Source organism: Bos indicus, chromosome 29 (assembly GCF_029378745.1).
Source record: "Bos indicus isolate NIAB-ARS_2022 breed Sahiwal x Tharparkar chromosome 29, NIAB-ARS_B.indTharparkar_mat_pri_1.0, whole genome shotgun sequence".
In the NCBI taxonomy this organism is placed as follows: domain Eukaryota; kingdom Metazoa; phylum Chordata; class Mammalia; order Artiodactyla; family Bovidae; genus Bos; species Bos indicus.
In genome coordinates this window covers 40,064,979-40,087,493 of record NC_091788.1, presented here as the reverse complement: position 1 = coordinate 40,087,493, position 22,515 = coordinate 40,064,979, and the positions used below count along the sequence as shown (strand labels likewise).

Below are 22,515 nucleotides of genomic sequence, written 5' to 3'. Positions count from 1 at the left end.
TGACCGGGTCACTTGGGCTAACCAGCAATGGGCTCCCGGTATCCACAAAGGCCTGGCAGCCATCAGAAGAAGCCATAACCGTTCCATTTATTATTTATTTATGGAGATGCTGAGAGAAAATGGGAAAAATCGGCACCAGGGTCACTCTGAAGTCTACCCTGTGACTACTCTCTCCCTGAATATCTCCCGAGCAGCCCTTCAGCTCTAGCCCTGACTCCGTTTTCCTTTTCTCTGGTCACATCACATTTTTGACTTCCTTTCAGTTCTTGAATGCACACTGTATTGTACCTCAGGGCCTGGGCTTGTGCCAGCGCCCTTCCTAGAAGACCCCTCATCCTCTTTGTCTAGCTAATTTCTCCTCATCTTCCAGGTTCCTAGTTAATTGTCATATTGCCAGGAAAGCCTTCACCCCGGACGAGATCAGGTTCCTGTCTTAGTCACTCTCTGCAGGCACTTTCTCAAGTCTAGCTTGTACCCAAATGGTAATTCACTATGTGTGTGAGTTGTTTCACATACATCTGCCTTAGCAGAAGCAAGGGCAAGTTGTATCCTCATTGTCTCCCTCTAGAGCCTGACACATAGTGGATGCATAATGTATGTTTGCTGAATGAATGAAGAACACTCAGAGGCATGTATCTGGTGTCTCATCAATGATGGGTCAACCCACACAGTGAAGATGGAGGTCTCCAGGTAGCAGATGCTCAGAGTGGTGGTGGGGGAGACACAGGCGGCTCTTGGCGAACATGTCTCCCAGCACTGCCCCCTCACTGGACTCAGACACTGAAGCTCTGGCCAGGGGATGCTTGAGCTAGCCCAAGGGACTCCAAAGGACAAGAAAACTTTTGTCTGAGGATATCATACAGAATCCCATCAATTTTTGCCCTTCCTTCCAAGGCCACTCCTGGGTCCTAGCTTCCTGATTCTCTCTGTCATGGGAGAGAATGTGTGCTCGGTTTGGGCGGTAAGTAGCATTGGTTAGGTGGGATGTCTCTTTGTACACATTGCTTTCAGGTCTCAAGACTGAAGCCAACTTCTCTCCTCTGCTGGGTAACTTCTCCCTGAGGAGACCAGTTTTCCTGGATTGTCTAGGACTTTCTCAGTTTTTCAACTGGCAATTCTGTGTACTGAGAACCTCCAAGGTCTTGGATAGCCCTGGTCAGTAGGTCTTATCACAACCCTGTTTAGGCTGATGAATTCCCCCTGATCCTCTTTTCAGCACAACATAGGTTTCTCAGTCCATGGCCCCCACCTCACAGCATAGGGATGCAGCCCTCCTCCAGGTGCCCAGGACTCTTTGGAACCTTTCAGGACCCTGGTCAGAGATCTGGTTAGGTTCCAGGGAGCAATTATGAACCTGTGGGTGATGCGTACCTATGTTTGTGTCTCTGTGTATATGCGTTTATATCTGTGTGCCTATAAGTGTGTTTATATGTGTCTCTATGCGTGGAGCATGTGTTTGTGACTGTGCATGGAGTTATGTGTGTCTGCATGTGTACACATGCACATGTGGGAACTTCACTTGGGGTGGCCCTCAGAGGGAGAGGCTTACTGGCCCATGAGCATATGCCAGTAGCAGGCTTGGGTCACAGGTACCCACTTGAGATCTCCCTTGTAGTAGGCATGATCCACCCCGCCAAACATGACCACACTGCTGTTCTCTGGCTGGCTGAAGAGAGAAGGAAGAAGGGGGCTGGTTGGAGGAGAGTAATGCCAGGCACGGTCTGAGGGCTGTGCTTCTCCACAAAGCAGAGGCACTACTACAGTCCCTATTTTAAAGATGCAGAAATTGAGGCTCTGAGGGATTGAGTACCTGACTGAGGTCAGTCACTGTCTAATGAGTGCCACAGAAGAGGTTCAAAGCTGAGCAGCCTGGCCTGGCTCTGACCACCCAACCTTCTGAAGAGTGCCTGGTCCTCTCCAGCGACCTGACTGCTGATATACACTCTCAGAGGACACCATGCTTGAGGGGTCAGGCTTCCTCCTCATCTAGCTTGTCATTTTTCAGGAAAGCCAAAGCCAGAGGGTGCTTTGAGCATGGGGGTTCAGGCACACCCATGACTGGCTTTACTTGCTTGTGACCAGTGCTGTCCATGGGGCTCACAGCTGAGCAGACTCCCCATCTCTGCTATCCTTGTTTTGAAATTCCTAATATGTTTGACCAAAAGGTCTCATATGTTCATTTTGCACTGGCTTCTGCAAATTCTGTCACTGGTCCTGGACTCCCGGTGAAATGTTAGTGATGAAGGAAACATTTTTGCCTTCTTCCCATATTAAATCCATCAGCAAATCCTGCTGCCTTTTCCTCCAACCCATTTTCTGGCACCTTCCATTGCTATCCTTCTTACTTCCACTCCTCTGGACCAAACTGCTGTCCTTGAACTCATGAGTATGGTTGTGTTCCAATAAAACTTTATTGACAAAAACCCAATAGTGGGGCCAGATATGATCCTTGAGACACAGTTCTCCTAGGCTAGACTGTTTCTCAGGAATATTCTGGATCTGGTGGTCTACAATTTTTCATGCAACTGAAAGCATCTTATAACTAATTTATAGAGAGGGCTTGTCCAGTTCAGACTTATGAGTCAAGCAGAAAGCAGAAACAGGCTGAGAAATGGCTATGATTCCTCAGGTTATCCAGGATGGTTGTGGTCCCTTTGACAGTGAGTCTGTACTGTTAATCTCTTCCTTGAGGCGTGGCTGAAAAGTTAAACTAAAATAAAAGTGATGAGACTCTTGCAAACTTGGAGACAAACACTCCTAATAATGTGAAAAGTGTAAATGCTATGGGCCATGCCACACATCCGTGATCTTTTGTGGTCTTCCTTGACATGTTATATAAGTGCATTGCTATCCTCAGTTGGAAAGGAGATTGCTAAGAGGAAAAGAGTTCAAATGGCAAAATGAACACTTTAGGGGCAGCCCAGTGACATGTGAGTAGTGGGTAGTGGGATGGATGGCAAAGATCAGGGGCACCTTCGATGCCAGTCTGTGTCAAAGATCTAGGCTGGAGCATTATTACAATTACAGTTTCAGTATTGGAAGAAATGTGATGCATGCATCAACAAGACACTTTATATCATCCAACAAACATATAAGGAGAGCCTGTGTGCTGGGGTCTGGGTAGGATGCTGGAAAGTCCAAGTTGAGTAAGACACAGGTGGTCCTTATCTTCAGGGAGCTAGCAGTCTAAGGCAGTTCTCACAAACTCATGGCCTAGGAGGCAAGAGAAACGGTAGAAGTGCGTCCTGGGCATCCAGCATCACAGGCACTACCCCTGGGGCAGCCTCTCCTCAGCTCCAACTAGTGGTTGCCATGCTGGAAAGCAGGCTGATTGGCCCAGTTTAGAGAGAAGTCAGAAGTCTGAATATTTATGTACAATCTTCTGATTTTAATAAAAAAATTCCAAACAGCATAATGAGAGCCAAATCTCCAACAACTGTGTGCTGGATTCAGGCTTAAGGCTGTGCAGGCTTTTAGTTCTTGGACAGAGGTGGGAGTAGGGATAGACAGGGAGGGGGTTCAATTGAAAAGGCATATGGCAGGCTGTGTATTGTCACACTGTTTATTTAACATATGCAGAGTGCATCATGAGAAATGCTGGGCTGGATGAAGCATGAGCTGGAATCACGATTGCTGGGAGAAATATCAATAACCTCAGATATGCAGATGATATCACCCTTATGGCAAAAAGTGAAGAGGAACTGAAGAGGCTCTTGATGAAAGTGAAAGAGGAGAGTGAAAAAGTTGGCTTAAAGCTCAACATTCAAAAAACTAAGATCATGGAATCTGGTCCCAGCACTTCATGGCAAATAGATGGAGAAACAGTAGAAAAGGTGAGAGATTTTATTTTGGGGGCTCCAAAATCACTGCAGATGGTGACTGAAGCCATGAAGTTAAAGGATGCTTGCTCCTTGGAAGAAAAACTATGACCAACCTAGACACGATATTAAAAAACAGAGACATTACTTTACTGACAAAGGGCCATCTAGTCAAAGCTGTGGTTTTTCCAGTAGTCATGTATGGATGTGAGAGTTGGACCATAAAGAAAGCTGAGGGCCAAAGAATTGATGTTTTTCAACCGTGGTGTTGGAGAAGACTCTTGAGAGTTCCTTGGACTGCAAGGAGATCCAACCAGTCAATTCTAAAGGGAATCAGTCCTGAATATGCATTGGAAGGACTGATGTTGAAGCTGAAGCGCCAATCCTTTGGCCACCTGATGCGAAGAACTGACTCATTGGAAAAGACCCTGATGCTGGGAAAGATTGAAAGCAGGAGGAGAAGGGGAGACAGAGGATGAGATGGTTTTATGGCATCACCGACTCGATGGCCATGAGTTTGAGTAAGCTCAGGGAGTTGGTGATGGACAGGGGAGCCTGGCGTGCTGCAGTCCATGGGGTCAGAAAGAGTCGAACACAGCTGAGCGACTGAACTGAACTGAGGAAAGCTCCAGGATGCACATGCCTGGTGAGGTTGCTGCACTGTCTTCCACGTGCTCTGCAAACCTGGAATCATGCTGTTTTGTATTCTGTTCTTTTCTCTCAGTGTCCTATTGGAAGGATTTCCCATAACATTAAATACAATTATCAGGTAGTTCGTTGTGTGATGGCCTATTTATGCTGTGGACTCTTTTATGCTGAATGAATTTTGGGAAGTCCTAGATATTCTCTTTTGTAGGAGATTCTGAGGACTTCATTCTTGCTTATTTATATTTGCTGGTGCTTCTGTTCATTGCTTTAAAATAAATGTTAGAATCAAAATTGTTGTGACAAAGGTCATATGTATGTTTAGGACAAAACATCTCCAAAAAGATTTAATAAATTATACTTGATGGTATGGGGAGGGAGGTGGGAGGGGGTTCAGGATTGGGAACACGTGTACACCCGTGGCCAATTCATGTTGAAGTATGGCAAAACCAATACAATATTGTAAAGTAAAAATAAATAAATAATTAAAAAAAAGAAGTGTTCAAGACTTATCTTTTTGCTATTTTGTCCTGCCTATTCTCTCACTGAAGTCTACAAATCCCAGTTGATTTCATGGCAGTACCCATGCTGAGACCATCTATGTCTCCCAACATGAATACAGCAGTGTGGTCTCGTGGGAGCATCTACTAGTTTACTCATTTGTTTACTTATTTATTTTTCTCTTATCTGGGTCTCCCCCTGCCTCTGACCCCTCATCCCCAGCCAGACTCTCTATCTCAGATCTCTAGGTGGGACAAAGTCATGCTTTCACTTGCAAGTGTCAAACCATGGCAGCTCAAACCAAATGGTTTGTAGCTCTGCCTCTGAAGGAAGCTCAGACAGGCTGAATGCTCTGTGCATCCTGAGTTCTCCTTTGACATGAATGGCTTCCTCCCCAGCAGCACTGGGGGCCAAAGGAAGGGGTGTGCTTTGCCCTGGAGGAGAGGGATGGCTCAGGGATCCACACGGCCCAAAACTTGGCAAATGGGACTGGAAAGGACACAGTTGGTGTGGGTGGCAGAGAGCTGGTGATTGGGGTGGAAGGAAAACAGGAATTACCTCAACTTGAAGGGCCTCACAGAGATCCCCCTAGGGCAGAAATTCACTGCCAATGTTCCTCTGAGATGCGGAGGATGGATAGAAGCTATTTTTATTACCCCTTACAATCCCTCTGAAAGCAGGCTTCCCCGATGTCTCAAGAGTTAAAGAATTCACCTGAAATGCAGGAGATATGGATTTGATTCCTGGGTTGGGAAGATCCCCTGGAGAAGGAAATGGCCCCTCCAGTATTCTTGCCTGGAGAATCCCATGGACAGAGGAGCCTAGGGGGGCTACAGCTCATGGGGTCATATAGAGTCAGATGTGACTGAGCATGCAGGCACAACAGCCCTGTCCCTCTGGATGGGCAATGGTGGAGTTGGTGGTGCAGTCATAAACACTTCCATGGTCTAGAACATCTTCCTGTCACTGGATCCCCAGTGTCCTTCCAATAAGCCCCCCTTTCCTTGAAACCAGTTGGAATTGGTCTCCTCTCACTTGTGGTTCAGACTTGGTTCCTGCTCCTTCCTAATCATTATACCCTCCCGGACCCAAACAGAGACACCCATCTGTTTTAGCACCATTAAGAGTGAAGCTGTTTATTCTTTACCGAGAATAGGGCCTTGCAGATCATCAGACACAGTTCCTCAGCATCCCTGGGTGGGATGGCCCTACCTGGGTGTGTGTGTTTGGAGTGGGCCTGAGTGATTCCTATAGCAGTGCAGATTTATGCTGCGGGAGCCAGGCCAATCCTGTTTTTACTCTGATCGAAAACTGAGAAATATGCTCTCAGGAAGATGTCACCCAGGATCCAGGTCTCCAAGGGGACCATGTTCTCTGTGCCCCCTTGAAAACTGCTAAAGCAGAGGCTCTTTGAAATCTGGGGGAAACAGAAATACATACCGGTCAGCCTAAGCCCTTACCTGCCATCCCCCTCAATATCCAGAGCAGACAGCTTTTCCATTTTTTCCCTCCTGTGGAAAGAATCAAGTGGCTCTCACAGTAGCTGCAGAAGTGGGGGTACAGGAACAAGAAGGGCCAAAATATGTGGTTGTCATGAGGAGGGGAGGAGGAGAGGATTGGGAGTTTGGCATTATCAGATTCAAACAAATATAGAGAGGATGGTTAAGCAACAAAGCCCTACTGTATAGCACAGGGACTGTATTCAGTATCCCGTGATACACTGTAATGGAAAAGAACATGAAAAGGAATATGTATATGTTTGTACATACATAAAACTGAGTGCCTTTGATGTTCTGCAGAAATTAACACAACGTTGTAAAGCAGCTATACTTCAAAATACTTTTTAAAAAAAGAACAAGAATGTCTCATAATTCCCCTCACAGTCTTCTGTTTCTTTCCTTCCAACTCCTGCTTGCTCTATGCTCTGTAGAAAATGCCTATTCTTCTCATCCTTCCCCACAACCCGTTCTTTTTCTAAAAGATTTTGATTTTGTATCACAGTGTAGCCAGTTAACAGTATTGTGACACTTTCAGGTGGACAGCAAAGGGACTCAGCCATACATCTACATGAATCCATTCTCCCCCAGGCTCCCCTCCCATCCAGGCTATTACATAACATCAAGCACAGTTCCATGTTCAACACAGTAGGTAATTGTTGGTTATCCACTTTAAATAGCAGTGCCCACAATCTGCCCTTTATATTGTACTTAGGCTGACTGGGAAGCCTCCTTGGACCCATACTCATCCTCTTTGGCCACTCCAGACTGGGTTGAGTGATTTCCCCTGGTGCAACCCTGGTCTGTAGCCCTCATCACCCCTAATCTGCCTCCAGATCCCTTTTGCACCAACCATTCCATGCAATGGATTGCATGGAATTCGGTGTAGATATCCCTCAACCCAAGCAGGCTTCTTCACTCCTCCATGAGGCTGGGGATTTAGAATTACTGAAATTCCCTCTCTTCCTCAATGCCTTTTTTGAGCCCATCAGCCTCTTTTGAGAAGGGAAGGGAGACTGTCAATCACTAGGGTGGGCCAGCGCACAGGGACCATCCCCAGTCACTCCCCATTGTCCCCTGTCTATTTCAAGGGTTGCTAGAGCTGACTTTCTGTGTTCATCCATCTGAGGGCTTCAGTTGAACTGAAGCTCTTTGAGGTCTGAGGACCTTAGAGTTCCCCTCCCCCTTTGCCTCGACACTGCTGGAATGGGCTTGTGTCTCTCTATTTATTTCAGGATGATGGATCTACCAGACTGCCCTTTACTCTCAAGTGGTTGAATTTGTGGGAGGCACTGGCCCAGCCACAGAGCTCAGCAGCGTCTTCAATGGTGTGGCTTGACCTGCAGGGGGTGCCCTCCTCCCAGCAGCAGCCCAAGGTTTCCAGCAATTGCCAGATTTGGGAACCAGCCCCAGGGATGAACCCTCACCTTCTGGATGTAGTATTTAGGGGACACTGGGAAGTCAGTGCAATGGATGGTGAAGATAACAGGAGGCAGGTTCGTGGCATCATTACATGACATCATTTGCTATAAGAAAAAGAGGGAGAGTGGTTGGCCCAGGTGATCCTTGGTGTTTGGGGAGCCCAAGAACGACCCTGTGGCATGACCCTTCACCTCGCTATCCCTGATGGGACTGGGGTTGATGTGCCCCTGAATGCTGCTGACCAGATCAGTTGGGCCAATCAGCAATGAGCTCCCAGTATCCACAATGGCCTGACAACCGTGGTAACAAGCAATAATCTTTCCGTTCATGGAGACACTGAGAGACAGAAGGACAAAGCAGGCACCAGGGTCACTCCGAAATCTCTTCAACAACTGCCCCCTGCCTGACTGTCTCCTGAAGAGACCTTCAGTTCTTGCCCTGACTCTGTTTACCTTTATTCTGGTCACATCACCTTTTGGACTTCCTTTCTTGAATAAACTGGCTGTTTCATGTCTCAGGACCTGTGCTGGTGCCCTTTCTAGAAGACCCTCATCCCCTTTCTATAGTTAATTTCTCCTTATCTTCCAGGTCCCAGCCTAACTGTCACTTTTTCAGGAAAGTCTTCACCCCAGGCTAGATCGAGCACCTGTCTTGCTCACTCTCTGTAGGTCTTTCCTCATGTCTGCTGCTGCTGCTAAGTCGCTTCAGTCGTGTCCGACTCTGTGTGACCCCATAGACAGCAGCCCACCAGGCTCCACCGTCCCTGGGATTCTCCAGGCAAGAACACCGGAGTGGGTTGCCATTTCCTTCTCCAATGCATGAAAGTGAAAAGTGAAAGTGAAGTCTCTCAGTTGTATCCAACTCTTAGCGAGCCTACCAGGGTCCTCCGTCCATGGGAGTTTCCAGGCAAGAGTACTGGAGTCGGGTGCCAGGGCCTTTTCCTCATGTCTAGTGTGTACCAAAGTGGTAATTCACTATTGGACTACTGTGTGAGTCATTTCATCTACGTCTCCGTCACTAGAGGTGAAGGCGAGTTGTATCCTTAGAGCCTTCCTCAAGTGCCCAGCACACAATGGATGCATGAGGTATGTTTGTTGAATGAAGAACATCCAGAGACCTGTATCTGGTGTCTCACCAATGATGGGTCGGCCCATACAGTGAAGATGGAGGTTCCTCGGGGCAGTAGGTGTTCTGAGTGGTGGTGGGGGAGACACAGGCTGCCCTGGGAGTGCTTGTCTCCCAGCACCACCCCCTCACCCGGCTCAGACACTGAGGCCCCTGCCAGGGGAGTGTGAGCAGACCCAGGGGCCTCCAAAGGACAGGAAATCTTTGGCCTGAGGGTATCATGCAGAATCTCATCTATTATTGCCCCTTGTTCTCAGGCCACTCCTGGATCCCAGCTTCCTGACTCAGTCACAGCTGCTGCCCTACTGTGTGCTCGGTTTGGGTGGTTGGTAGCATTGTTTAGGTGGGTTGTCTCTTTTTTATGTATTGTTTTAGGTCTCAAGACTGCAGCCAACCTCTCTCCACTGCTGGATGGCTTCTCCCTGAGTAGATCAGTTTTCCCAGACTTTCAGGACTTTCTCAGTTTTTCAACTGGCAATTCTGTGTACTGAGAACACTCTAGGTCCTGGGTGGCCCTGGTCAGTAGGTCATCTTAACACAACCCTGTCCAGACTTGTGAAATTCCCCCTGATCCTCTTTTCACCACACTGTAGGGTCTTCTAACCATGCTCCCCACCTCACAGCAGAGGAATGCAGCCCTCCCCCAGCTGCACAGACCTCTCTGGATCCTTTCAGGACCCTGGTCAGAGGCTTGGACAGGAGGCCTGAGGCAATTATGAACCCATGGGTGATGTGTGTGTCTATATTTGTGTGTCTGTGTTTGTGCATATCTGTGTGCTGTGCGTGTCTGTATCTGTGCCTATGAGTGTATTTATATGTGTCTCATATGTGTTTTTATGTATGTTTGTGGGTGGAGCCAGTGTCTGTGTGTGACTGTGTGTGTCTGTCTGTGTGCATGTGTGGAAATGTCATTGGGGTGACCCTTAGAGGGAGAGGCTCACCGATTCATCATTATCTGCCAGTAGCGTGGTTGAATCACTGGTATCCACTTGAGATCTCTGTGGAAGTAGGAATTGTCGACTCCACCAAACATCACCATGCTGGTGATATCCAGCTGGCCAAATAGAGAAGGATGAGGGGCTTGTTGGAAGAGAGTAACACCAGGCACTGTCTGCAGGCTGTGCTTCTTCACCCATCAGAGGCGCTACTACAGTAGTTTTTATTTTACATATGCAGAAATTGAGGCTTAGATGGACTGAGTACCTGACCAAGGTTGGTCCCCATATACTGAGTGCCAAAGAAGTTCAAAGTTGGGCAGCCTAACCTGGTTCCACCACCCAATCTTATGTGGAAGGCCAGGTCCTCTCCAGCCACCCGAGTGCTCAGAGATACCCTCAGAGGTCTCCATGCTGGTGTGGTCTGGCTTTCTCTTTGTCTAATCTATAATTATTCTGGAAAGCCAAGGCCCGAGGGAGCTAAGGGCATGGTTTCAATTTAACTTCACTTGCCTGTGACCAGTGCTGTCCATGGGGCTTACAGCTGAGCAGACCTCCAACTCTAATATCCCTGTCTTAAAATTCCTAATATGTTTTGGTGTTCCACATTTTCATTTTGGACTGGCTCTTGCAAACTCTGTAGCTGGTCCTGGGCTCCTGGTGAGATGTTACTGAGGAAGGAAACATTCTCTCCATCCCACTCCTTCCTTCCATATCAAATTTATCAACAAATCCTGTTGCCTTTTCCTCCAATATCCAATATCCTGACACCTTCTATTGCTCTCTCTCTTATCTGTACCCACGCCCCACCCCCCATCCTGGGCAAAATTACTGTCCTTGAGCCCAACAACACGGTTGTGTTTCAGTGAAACTTTATTGACAAAACCCAGTGGTGAGGCCAGATGTGATCCTGGGGCCATAGTTCTCCTAAGCTAGACTATCTCTCAGAAATATTCTGGATCTGGTGGTCTATAATTTTTCATGCAACTGTAAGCACAGCTAATTTAGAGAGAAGACTTGTCCAGCTCAGACTTACCTGCTCAAGTAGAAGGCAAAGACAGGCTGAGAAATGACTCTTTGGTTATTCAGGTTGTCGAAGACAGGGCTGGTCCCATCGGTGGGAAAGCTGGGGTAGGCCAAGCCCAGGATGCCATCATAAGGCCCGTATTCCATGGCCTCCCTGGACAGATTCGTGCTCAGGCCAAATGCTTGCCACGGGACAAAAAGTTCCCTGATCCATGGGAAGAGAGAGTTCCCACATAAAGGTTTGGGAAGTGGGATTGGGCTGGAGCGCAGATCATTAGCATGTCAGAGAAAAACAAGCCTGGCTGTACCCTGGCTGGACGTAAGATGGTTAGACAAAGCTGGCACAGGAATTCAGGTTCCATTTGTGTGATGCTGTATATTTTAACAACATCTGCTTCTCCTGAAAACACCATCTGAGTGAGTCAAATTGACCTCAGCCTGCTGTACAGGTGGGGCAACCAAAACTTGGAACAGGACCAAATGGTTCCTGCCTGAGCATGCAATGAATAGAGAGCAGGCTAGTCTTCTCTTTGGCATCACTATGATGTGATAACAGAAATGGACTGAATTCCTTGCAATGCATTGTGGATTCTGTATCTCTCCAGGAAGACGAAATCCTATTATACAATGTCACTGGCAGGGTTCTTATGAAAATTTGGCATGGGAAAGAGGCTTTTGCTGATGTGTATACCTGTGTGTGAGTGTATGTATGAGAGGAAGAGAGACAGAGAGACATAGGTAGAGTATACTAGGCACTTATGGGGAGGCAAGCCATAGTTTTTATTAGTCTCAAAGGTCCCCTGGAGTGAGATCCCATTTATCAGGCCCCTTCCACATCTGTGAGCCCTGCTTTACTTGCCTGGATACCTGAAGCCCTGTGCTGTCCAGGGGACCCAGATCAGTTTTATGCTCTCTCCCAAACCCACACCTACTTGAGTCCTGAAGGACAGCCAAGCTCCTTCACTTGAAAAATGTGTGACCTGGGCAAGGCCCTGACTTGCTGCACCTCATGTCCCTTATCCTTATCATGGAGCTAATAGTAATACCTCCTTCCTGGGGTTGTTTCAGGATCAAACAAGTTATTACCATAACTGTACCCTGTAGAGTCTGAGAATACAAAAGTGGGTGCTTTATTGTCCCCTCCTTCTGCTCCAGCAAAATGAGCTCTGGGCTGCTCATGGGTAAAGGAGCTACAAATCCACATGTCAAGCCACTCTCTGGGTTAGTTGTTCTGGGAGTTTGTGTGTCAGCAGGGGAGCTGCCTCCTCAGGGACAGGGCCCTGCTGGGCAGGTGGCCACTAGGGGATTTAGGGATGGACAGTCTCTGCCAGCTAGTCCTGTATCTGTTTTGCAGGTAGCTGTCGCTCCCAGGGCCAGCCCTTACTGAGCCCCTGGTTCCCACATTACCCAAACAATGTCAGAGCCAAGATATCCACTCATTCTCCCAGAGCCAAAGCTGAGGTTGATTGTCCTCCTCATGTCCTGGAAGGTGCTGGATTGACTAGGGTTGAATTTGCTATTCGTAGCTGCCAACACAAGAGATGCGTATCTGTCAGGTTCCAAGGATAGAAAAGGGGGTGGGAAGGGCCAAGATGGGTCGGGGGAGCAGGTACTCACAGCAGCTGGAACTTGGGCAGTAGACAGGGAGCACCCACAAGTCAGATGAGCTGGTGTCAAAGATGACCTGGAACTGTTGAGGGGGTGTTCCAGGGGTGATGTTGCTGATGTAGGCCATCTACAGGGGCCGGGGAGGGGAGGTTAGTGCAGGCCAGTCTTCTTGATCACCCCTGATTCCCAGAGTACTGCTTCCCTCTGGGCAACCCGGGTCTCCAGAAATCATTTTCCAACCGTTCCTCCTCACAGCCTCTGCTCAGACTAGTCACTTCATTTGAGAAGCTCTCCAATTTCTTCTTCAAGCCCCAGACTGTGGGCCTCCTAAGTCACCCCAGGCCACTCCCTCTAAACTTCTGTCAGCAATGCGCAGGTGGCCCTTACACTTGACATGTATTCAATCTTTGCCTCTCTCTCAGCCTGGTCTGTGCATTCTCAAAGAAGAGATAAGACTCTTAAAAAAAAAAAACAAACAATGACAGAAACAATAACTATAGTCTTGGACTTTTATGGCCTCACATGGGACTTTGGGACTTTGGGACTCAGTAACTTTTTTCTGGTATCATTCCTGGATTTGCAGAGGGTGACCTTTCTCTGCCTGAGGATTCACACTAGTTTGCAGTTGGCTATCTTTTGATTAGTCATGGTTCACTCTTCATCTTAACTCAGTAGCTCACTTTGTTCAGAAACAACAATCTCCCTCAATCTAATGTCTTTGGCACAGAAATGGATGTTTACCTGCCACCTGGTCATTGCTGGGTCCAGTCACCACAGACCAAGAGTTGAGGATGAGAATGCCTTTTCCTCTTGGAATGGGGTCCTGTTCCCCACTGTTTCTGCCTCCTGCAGGAGCCCCAGCCCCAACATCCCACCTGGCACCTCCAGATGAGCCCCAGTGCTAGGCCAGAGCACCAGGGGGCGCTGTGGAGCACCATCCTCCCAACACTCATGTTCAAGATGTTCCTCAGGGGATGAGATGAGAAACTCTGGTAAAGACCAGAATTGTTGGACAGACTGTAAGCTTTTGCCTGCAGGAAATTTTTTGTCAGGATTTTTACCCTGAAGATTTCTTGCAGGGCCTGCTTCTTCTTTATAGGGATTCTTTTATTGAGCACGGGGAAAAGGAAACAAAGAAGGGTTAGCAATCAGCTGTCTGTATTATAGTATGACTGTCATACCTGGCATTGTAATGGCACTGTGTATTTTCCAAGCATTCCTATGAGTGTCATCTTTTATCAGGATGCCGTGCAAAGACATGTCAAAAACCTAGGTCTGCATACAGGTTCTGTTGTGTAATCTTGGGTAAACCAGATGACCATTTGGCGCCTATGCAGATGAAGACATAAATACATACACCCAAAATAGGAGAGAGAGCAGAGACAAGCCCCCGAGGCAAATTCAGGAGAAATGGGTTTCCACAGCACCACACCTAGAGTTGCACAGGCTGTGCAGTGAACAATTGCAGAGAGTGCTGTTCTTGCATGGGTCCTAATGTGACTGGCACCCCCAGAGCTGTGCAACCCTGCAGGCCTACCTCAAGATGCTTTTGCCCCTCAGTGCCCATGACAAGGTTCTCATCAATAGGTAAGAGTTGATCTTTGGACTGCTAGAGAATTGCTTTCTCTTCTAACCCTGATGGGTGTAAGGATAAGAGGACGACAAGAGAAATCCCAGAAAGAGAGATGATGCCACTAACTGTCCCCATACTTACTTGACTATGCACTCCAGGAGGGCCACCAGCCCAAGCAGCACCGGCCACTTCATGCTTCATGAAGTGAAGGATCTTCACAAGGTCCTTCATGCTCCAAGGACCCAGGGAAGATTAAGTCCTGAGCTTGCAGTGGTGAACACAAGCTCCTAATTATATATGCTCTGACCTGCCCTAATTTGCGCCGTTAGGCCACTAATGGCTCTGATAAGGTCATGTGTGCGTGCTCAGTCATTTCGACTCTTTGCAACCTCATGGACTCTTCAGGCTCCTCTGTCCATGAAATTTTCCAGCTAAGAATGCTGGAGTGGGTTGCCATTTCGTCCTCCAGGGGATCTTCCCGACCCAGGGATCAAACTTGGATCTCCTACATTGCAGGCAGATTATTTACCACTTCACCACAGGAATTCCCATAAAATGTTTACCTCTGTCAGTCTCTGCACATAGGATTTGGAAAATTCTCAGATTACAGAAATTTCTACTGTAATCTCTTCCTTGAGGCTTGGCTGAAAAATTAAGCTAAACTAAGAATGGGGAGACTCGTGCCAACTTGGAGACAAAACGCTGCTAAGAATGTGATAAACAGAAATGCTGGGTGCCATGCTATACATTCGCGATCTCATGTGGTTGTCCTAGAAATGACATGAGATGTGCATGGCTGTGCTCAGTTGGGGAGGAGATTGCTAGGAGGAAAAGAGATCAAACAGAAAAGTGAAGACTTTAGGAGCAGCCCAGTGACATATGAGTGGCTTTGAGTAGTGGGACATTGGCACAGATCAGGGGCACCTTTGCTGCCAGTCTGTATCAAAGATCTCGGCTGGAGCAGTATTGCAATCACATGGTTTTAGTATCGGAAGAAAGATGATACAGGCATCCACAAGATACTTCATATCACCCACCAAACATACAAGGAGAGCCCTGTGTGCTGGAGTCTGGGTAGGATGCTGGAAAGTCAAAGTCCAGTAACACACAGGTGGTCCGTATCTTCAGAGGCTAGCAGTCTAGGTCAGTTCTCACAGATTTATGGCCCAGGAGGCAAGAGAAATGAATGGAAGGGCTGGGTAGATATTCTGGACACTGGGCAGCACAGGTCCTACCACTGGGGGAAGCTTTGCCTCTGCTCCAACCAGGGACTGCCACAGAGGAAAGCAGGCTGGTTGGCCAAGTTTCCAAGAGAAGTCAGAAGTCTGTAAATCTATGTGTAATCTCCTGATTTTTGAATGTTAGCAACTAAACTTTTTTTTGTCCAGAAAATATAGTGTGAACCGATTCTCCAACAAATGTGCATACATTGTTCATTTGAAGGGATTCAAAGGCTGGAGGGATTCGGCCTTCAGACTGTGCAGATTTTTATTTCTCGCCTAGAGGTATGAGTACAGAGGGGACAGAGGGGGAATCCAATTCAAGTTGGTTGACTGAGTAAGAGACTGAATACATATTAACTATGTCAATTTTCCTTCCATTTGTGAAGAAAGATCAGCAGTGTCATATAAACCAGCGAATTTAATAATATCCATTTGCTAAGGACAAATGGATAGAATTCTGATTTAATTCCCTAATAAAATTCATGCCTTGAAACATTTTAACTGCTAAACCAAACATAGAAAGAGATAATTTTGAAGTGTTTTTATCCATCAAAGAGGACCAAACAAACAAACAAATCATGCAGAGCTCCTGCTCAGCCTGTGATGAACAGGGCTGCCTGTTAAACTGTTGTTTCAGCCAAAGTAAAGACAATGGTGCCTCATGGCTCCTCCCAGGACTCCCAGAGCCTGGGTGTTCCTGCGTGAGGTCTAGCGAGGTCTGACTCTGACCCTTGGGTAGAACATCGAGAGGCTCCCCGGTTACCAGGTGTGTATAGATAGGGTGCTATGTCTTAACCCATATTTTTGTACATTGTTTACATTCATTATTGGTTGTTCAATCTCCACAGAGTGGATTTGACAGCATCTAACAAATGCCACACACATATGCCCTTCACTCAACAATTCTACTTCTAGGGATCTGTTCCAAAGACACACTGGCAAAAGTAGAAATCACCATGTGCACAAGCTGTTCACTACAACAACTGTTTTTACTTATTTATTTATTTTAGTTGGAGGCTAATTACTTTACAATATTGTAGTGGGTTTTGCCATACATTGATATGAATCAGCCATGGGTTTACAGGTGTTCCTCATCCTGAACCATTTGTAAATGCAAAAGATTACAAACATACCTGAAGTGACCACTTGTGGGGGACTGTGGAATAAGGCCCAGGGCGTCCCAACACCTGGGGAGGATGCGGGTGGAGGGAGGAGTGGGATGGGTGATTTCTTCAGGGTATCTTGTTCAGTTTTTTTAAAAAAGCAGACTGAAAAAGTGTTTTTAATTTGTTACTTTTACATACATGTACGTCTATTTTCAATAATAAAGAGGGCAAGAATAAGTCAAAAGTACTAAAAATATAATTTATGGATGAGGGGCAGAGAAGGAAGTGATTTTTATTATTTTATAGTTTGAATTTGCAACAATATATATGTTACAAGATCAAAAAATAGATAAACACATCTGTAGAAGCTGAGAACAAACTAAGATTAAGGAGCCTAATTGTATCAAGTTGATGACATAACTGCCCAGAACAAAACATTACCTAAGTAAGTGGCTTTAAAATGCAGAATTTTGACTTTGTAGGCACCCCACTCCAGTACTCTTGCCTGGAAAATCCCATGGACGGAGGAGCCTGGTAGGCTGCAGTCCATGGGGTCGCTAAGAGTCGGACACGACTGAGCGACTTCACTATCACTTTTCACTTTCATGCATTGGAGAAGGAAATGGCAACCCACTCCAGTGTTCTTGCCTGGAGAATCCAGGGACCGGGGAGCCTGGTGGGTCGCACAGAGTCCGACACGACTGAAGCGACTTAGCAGCAGCAGCATTCAGAGTGGAATGTTTTCTAAGGACAAAGAGAAACAAAAACATGCCCCCACACCCAAAATAAAACCAAAAACAAAAAAGCAAAGAAATTTGAGACTGTGTCCAACACCCTATTGTTGGTGATATTGCTTCTGCTGTTGTGAAAGTATCGCATGTGTGTTATAGGTTAAAGCAAGTAAGTAATTAAAGCTAATATTATTCTAAAGTAAGACAATCAGTGGATAGAGGAAAGAGGTTCAAGTATAAAACAAAAAAGCTTAAGTAAAACCTTGCAGTCTTAAAACTTGAAAGCTTAAGTTTGTAACATTTAATTATTTTCTTTTTTAAGAATTGCATACCTCATCACTCTGATGGTTAAAAAACCTACTAACGATGCAGCTTGCTTATAGTGATTATCCTGAGGTCTAACTTGTGACCTCTAAATACCATTTTCCACCAGAGGATCTATGGATTCTTGAGGAGATGGCTGATTTCAGGACTGGGTCAAGAAGTGTACAAGATAAGTCTGGGAATCTTGAAGGGCCAGAAAGTTGAGCCTTCAAAGACCAGCGAGGGCTGGACAAAAAGTTTAGTAATCCATATAAAGAGGCTAAAACTGGGACAATTTTAGCATCAGATCAAATCAGCTGAAATAAATTAAATATATAAAAAGCCAGGAGATCCAAATGCTAATAGATAACATCTAATTTGTCACAGTGACACATTGGTAGGGCACCAACTCACCAACATGGGCACTGAGAAAAAAGGGAAGTAATCATCAACATTTATGCTATTTTTGTTTATATGAAGCATATTTCATGTAACTACAAACAGTTAAAAGAATCATCTTTAATTGAAGAATTTTAGGAATTAAATTCAGAAGGAGTGGTAGAAACATAAATCCTCTGTTTTGCAACATCCTGATGAATCAATGGATCTAGGCAAAGGTCATCAATGGATGCTAAAACCATAAGATGAAAGGCTGAAGTGTTTTACAATGCATGCATGAGGTTGGCACCATCAGGACCTGCTGCATCTCAGCATCTGTCATAGGAGTGGGGGAAATTATGAACCTCTTGAAGTGGTGGCATAAGAAATATATGGAAATATGTATAAAATATTCCAATGAAACTTGTTGAACTCAAGTCTAGATCTAACTCCCAGTTCTCAGGGAATTACATAGATAAAGGGACAGAGAAGCAATCCTCTAAACTAGCGGTCCCCAGCATTTTCGACACTAGAGACTGGTTTTCTGGAAGACAATTTTTCTACAGGTGGTGGTGGAGGGGAGTGGTTTCTGGATGATTCAAGGGTATTGCACTTGTTGTGTACTTTATTTCTATTATTACATTGTGATACATAATGAAATAATTATACAACTCATCTTAATGAAGAGTCAGTGGGAGCCCTGAGCTTGTTTTCCTGGAACAAGAGTGTCCCATCTGGGGGATGGGAGAGTGATGGGGAGCAGCTGTAAATACAGATGAAGTCTCACTCCTGCCGTGCAGCCGGGGTCTCAATAGGTCAAAGACCCTACTGGCCCTTGGTAGTGGTGTTGCAGTCCCTTGCTTTAAACCCAATACTTGTAAAATTCTATAAGACAACTCCACCTCCTCCCACCTTTTAAACAAATAAGTGGCATAGAAAGGAAGGGGGAGATTACAGAGAGCAGAGTGTCAGGCCTAGAGTGAGTGGAGGAGGGCAGCGGCCAGTGGCTGTGCACAGAGGGATGAGCCAGAGGGCCAGCGCTAGTGCTGAGCAACCACCAGTACAGGCACAAGTTCAGCGGGAACCGGCTACCAGCGGGAGGAGCAAGGAGCGGTAGCTGGTTCAGGCAGCTGACATCATGGACGAGAAGGTATTCACCAAGGAGCTGGACAAGTGGATGGAGCAGCAGTCCCCATCCCAGGTCAAGAGCCTCTGCAAGAAGGCTAAAGAAATGCTGACAAAAAAAATCCAATGTACAAGAAGTTTGATGTCCAGTAACCATCTGCGGAGATGTGAATGGGCAATTTCATGATCTCATGGAACTGTTTAGAATTGGTGGTAAATCTCCTGATACAAATTACTTGTTTATGGGCGATTATGCTGACAGAGGGTATTATTCAGAGGAAACAGTTACTCTGCTTGTAGCTCTTGTGATTCCTTATCAGTGAACATATCACCATTCTTCAAGGAAATCATGAGAGAAGGAGACAGATTACATAAGTATGTGGTTTCTGTGATGAATATTTCAGGAAATATGCAAACGCATGTCTGGAAATATTTTACAGATCTTTTTGACCATCTTCCTCTCACTGCCTCAGTGGCTGGGCAGATAGTCTGTCTACATGGTGGCCTCTCACCATCCATAGATACACTGGATCACATCAGAGCTCTTGATCACTTACGAGAAGTTCCCCGCGAGGGTCCAACGTATCACTTGCTGTGGTCAGATCCAGAGGGACCATGGAGATTGGGGTATATCTCCTCAAGGAGCTGACTACACCTTTGGGCAGGATGTTTCTGAGACATTTAATCATGCCAATGGCCTCCTGTTGGTGTGTAGAGCTCATTGGCTGGTGATGGAGGGATATAACTGGTGTTTTGCCTGAAATGCAGTAACGATTTTCAGTGCTCCAAAATATTGTTATTGTTGTGGTAACCAAGCTGCAATCTTGGAACTTGATGATACTCTAAAATACTCTTTCTTGCAGATTGACCCAGCCGCTCACAGAGGCAAGCCACATGTTGCTCATTGCCCTGTAATGAAATTTTAAACTTGTGCAGCCATGAGCCATATATCGATCTAATGGATATAGGAAGAGTGATAGTAACTCCACAAGTGTCAGAGGATAGTTCACATTCAAAAAAACTTGTTTTCACAGGGACCAAAAAGATGTGCCATATAAAAATACAAAACCTCTTGTCTTCAACAGCCGTGACCACTTTAGAGTGAACCAGTTCATCGCGTGCTGAAGTGACATTGTTGGTCAAGAAACTCGTTTCTGGTGTAGCGCTATTTGTAGTTACTTTGCTTTCTCTGAGAGACTGCAGATAAAAAGAGGTAAACCTTAACGCTTCATGAACACAGTTTAACTTCCCTTTAGCTATAGCTTTACTCAGCATGACTGTAGAAAAGAATAGTAGCAAACAATCACTGGAGCCTAATGAACATTTTAAAAAATAAGTAACAAGGCCTCCCCTCTACTTGTGACTTTTGAAACTGCTCTGCTTATTTTCAGGGATAGCATTTAACTTAATATTGTAAAGTAATTAGCCTCCGATTAAATAAGTTTAAGTTAAAAAGAAAATTGTATGATTTGTCTGCCCTTGGCTTATTTTCTCTTTTCAAATCTCAGCCTCATGTTGTTCTTTGTTACTGTCAGAACCTGTTGATTTGCAGTGTTTTCCATGATCATCTTGTAGACCAAGAACTGAAAAAGTAAAATTTGAATTGTATCAATGGGCAAGACTGGTGCTGTTTATTTTATTTTTTAAAAATTTATTTATTTTAATTGGAGGCTAATTACTTTACGATATTGTATTGGTTTTGCCATACATCAACATGAATCCACCACGGGTGTACACGTGTTCCCCATCCTGAACCCCCCTCCCACGTCCTTCCCCGTACCATCCCTCTGGGTCATCCCAGTGTTCTAGTCCCAAACATCCTGTATCATGCATCGAACCTGGACTGGTGATTCGTTTCTTATATGATATTATACATGTTTCAACGCCATTCTCCCAAATCATCCCACCCTTTCCCTCTCCCACAGAGTCCAAAAGACTGTTCTATATATCTGTGTCTCTTTTGCTGTCTTACATACAGGGTTATCGTTACCATCTTTATAAATTCCATATATATGCGTTAGTATATTGTATTGGTGTTTTTCTTTCTGGCTTACTTCACTCCATATAACAGGCTCCAGTTTCATCCACCTCATTAGAACTGATTCAAATGTATCCTTTTTAATGGCTGAGTAATACTCCATTGTGTATATGTACCACAGCTTTCTTATCCATTCATCTGCTGATGGACATCTAGGTTGCTTCCATGTCCTGGCTATTATAAACAGTGCTGCAATGAACACTGGGGTACATGTGTCTCTTGCGAGACAGCAAAAGAGACACAGATGTATAGAACAGTCTTTTGGACTCTGTTGGAGAGGGAGAGGGTGGGATGATTTGGGAGAATGGCATTGAAACATGTATAATATCATGTATGAAACGAATTGCCAGTCCAGGTTCTATGCATGATACTGGATGCTTGGGGCTGGTGCACTGAGATGACCCAGAGCGATGGTACGGGGAGGGAGGAGGGAGGGTGGTTCAGGATGGGGAACACGTGTATACCTGTGGTGGATTCATGTTGATGGATGGCAAAACCAATACAATATTGTAAAGTAATTAACCTCCAATTAAAATAAATTTATATTAAAAAAAAAGACCTGTGTAGTTGGTATGGACTGCATTGTGTCCACCCCCAAATTCAGATGTTGAATGCATAACTCCTGATGTGATGGTATTGGGAGTCAGGGCCTCTGGGAGGTAATTTGGTTGAAATTTTGGTTGGGGGCTTCTCTGGTGGTTCAGATGGTAAAGAATCTTCCTGCAATGCAGGAGACCCAGGTTCAATTCCTGGGTCAGGAAGATCCCCTGGAGAAGGAAATGGCAATCTACTCCAGTATTCTTGCCTGGAGAAGTCCGTGGACAGAGCGGCCTGGTGGGCTACAGTCGATGGGGTTGCAAAGAGCTGGACATGACTGAGTGACTAATACACACTTGGTTGAGATGGGGTCTTAATGGTGGGGCCCTCTGATTTGATTAGTGCCTTTATTAGAAGAGCCACCTGAGAGCTTCCTCAATCTCTTCTCTGTCTTTCATTCTCCCTCCCTCTGCCTCCCTCCTTACCTCCTGCCCCGTCCACCACCATTGGGAGGACACAGTAATATGAGAACTGTCTGTGAGCCAAGAAGAAAGGTCCTAAGAATGCAGTTGGCCAGCACCTTAATCTTGGACATGTAGCCTCCTGGCTATGACAGACTAACAGAAGAGTGTTGTAGTTCTTGATGCTGTGTGAAGAAATATAGGGTTCTTGTTACTATTATTTTTTATTTTGTGATGTTTGAAATCTTTTTGTAATCAGCAGTTTACAGATTGCTCGTTCTCCTGTCATATGATCACCGCCCACCCCTTCCCGCCTCCCCTACTGCTAAGCTGCTTGGTCATCTGTCAGGGAATGTTTAACAGGAGGATTCCTATGTGCTGTTTCTCATAAATCCTCTGTTCCTTATCAGTTTCTGTTGCCAGAAACCAGTGGAATGGCACACTGCTCCCAGGACTGAGGTCAT

The 22,515-nt window shown here is 45.8% G+C and overlaps 2 pseudogenes; one reads left to right on the top strand and one right to left on the bottom strand.

Annotated features, from left to right (window-relative positions):
• Window positions 1-6,228: 6,228 nt before the first annotated feature.
• LOC109554104 (pregnancy-associated glycoprotein-like) lies at window positions 6,229-14,380 on the bottom strand (annotated as a pseudogene).
• A 4,648-nt stretch (window positions 14,381-19,028) lies between these two features.
• Window positions 19,029-19,941, top strand: LOC109554103 (serine/threonine-protein phosphatase 2A catalytic subunit alpha isoform pseudogene; annotated as a pseudogene).
• The last annotated feature ends 2,574 nt before the right edge of the window (window positions 19,942-22,515 follow it).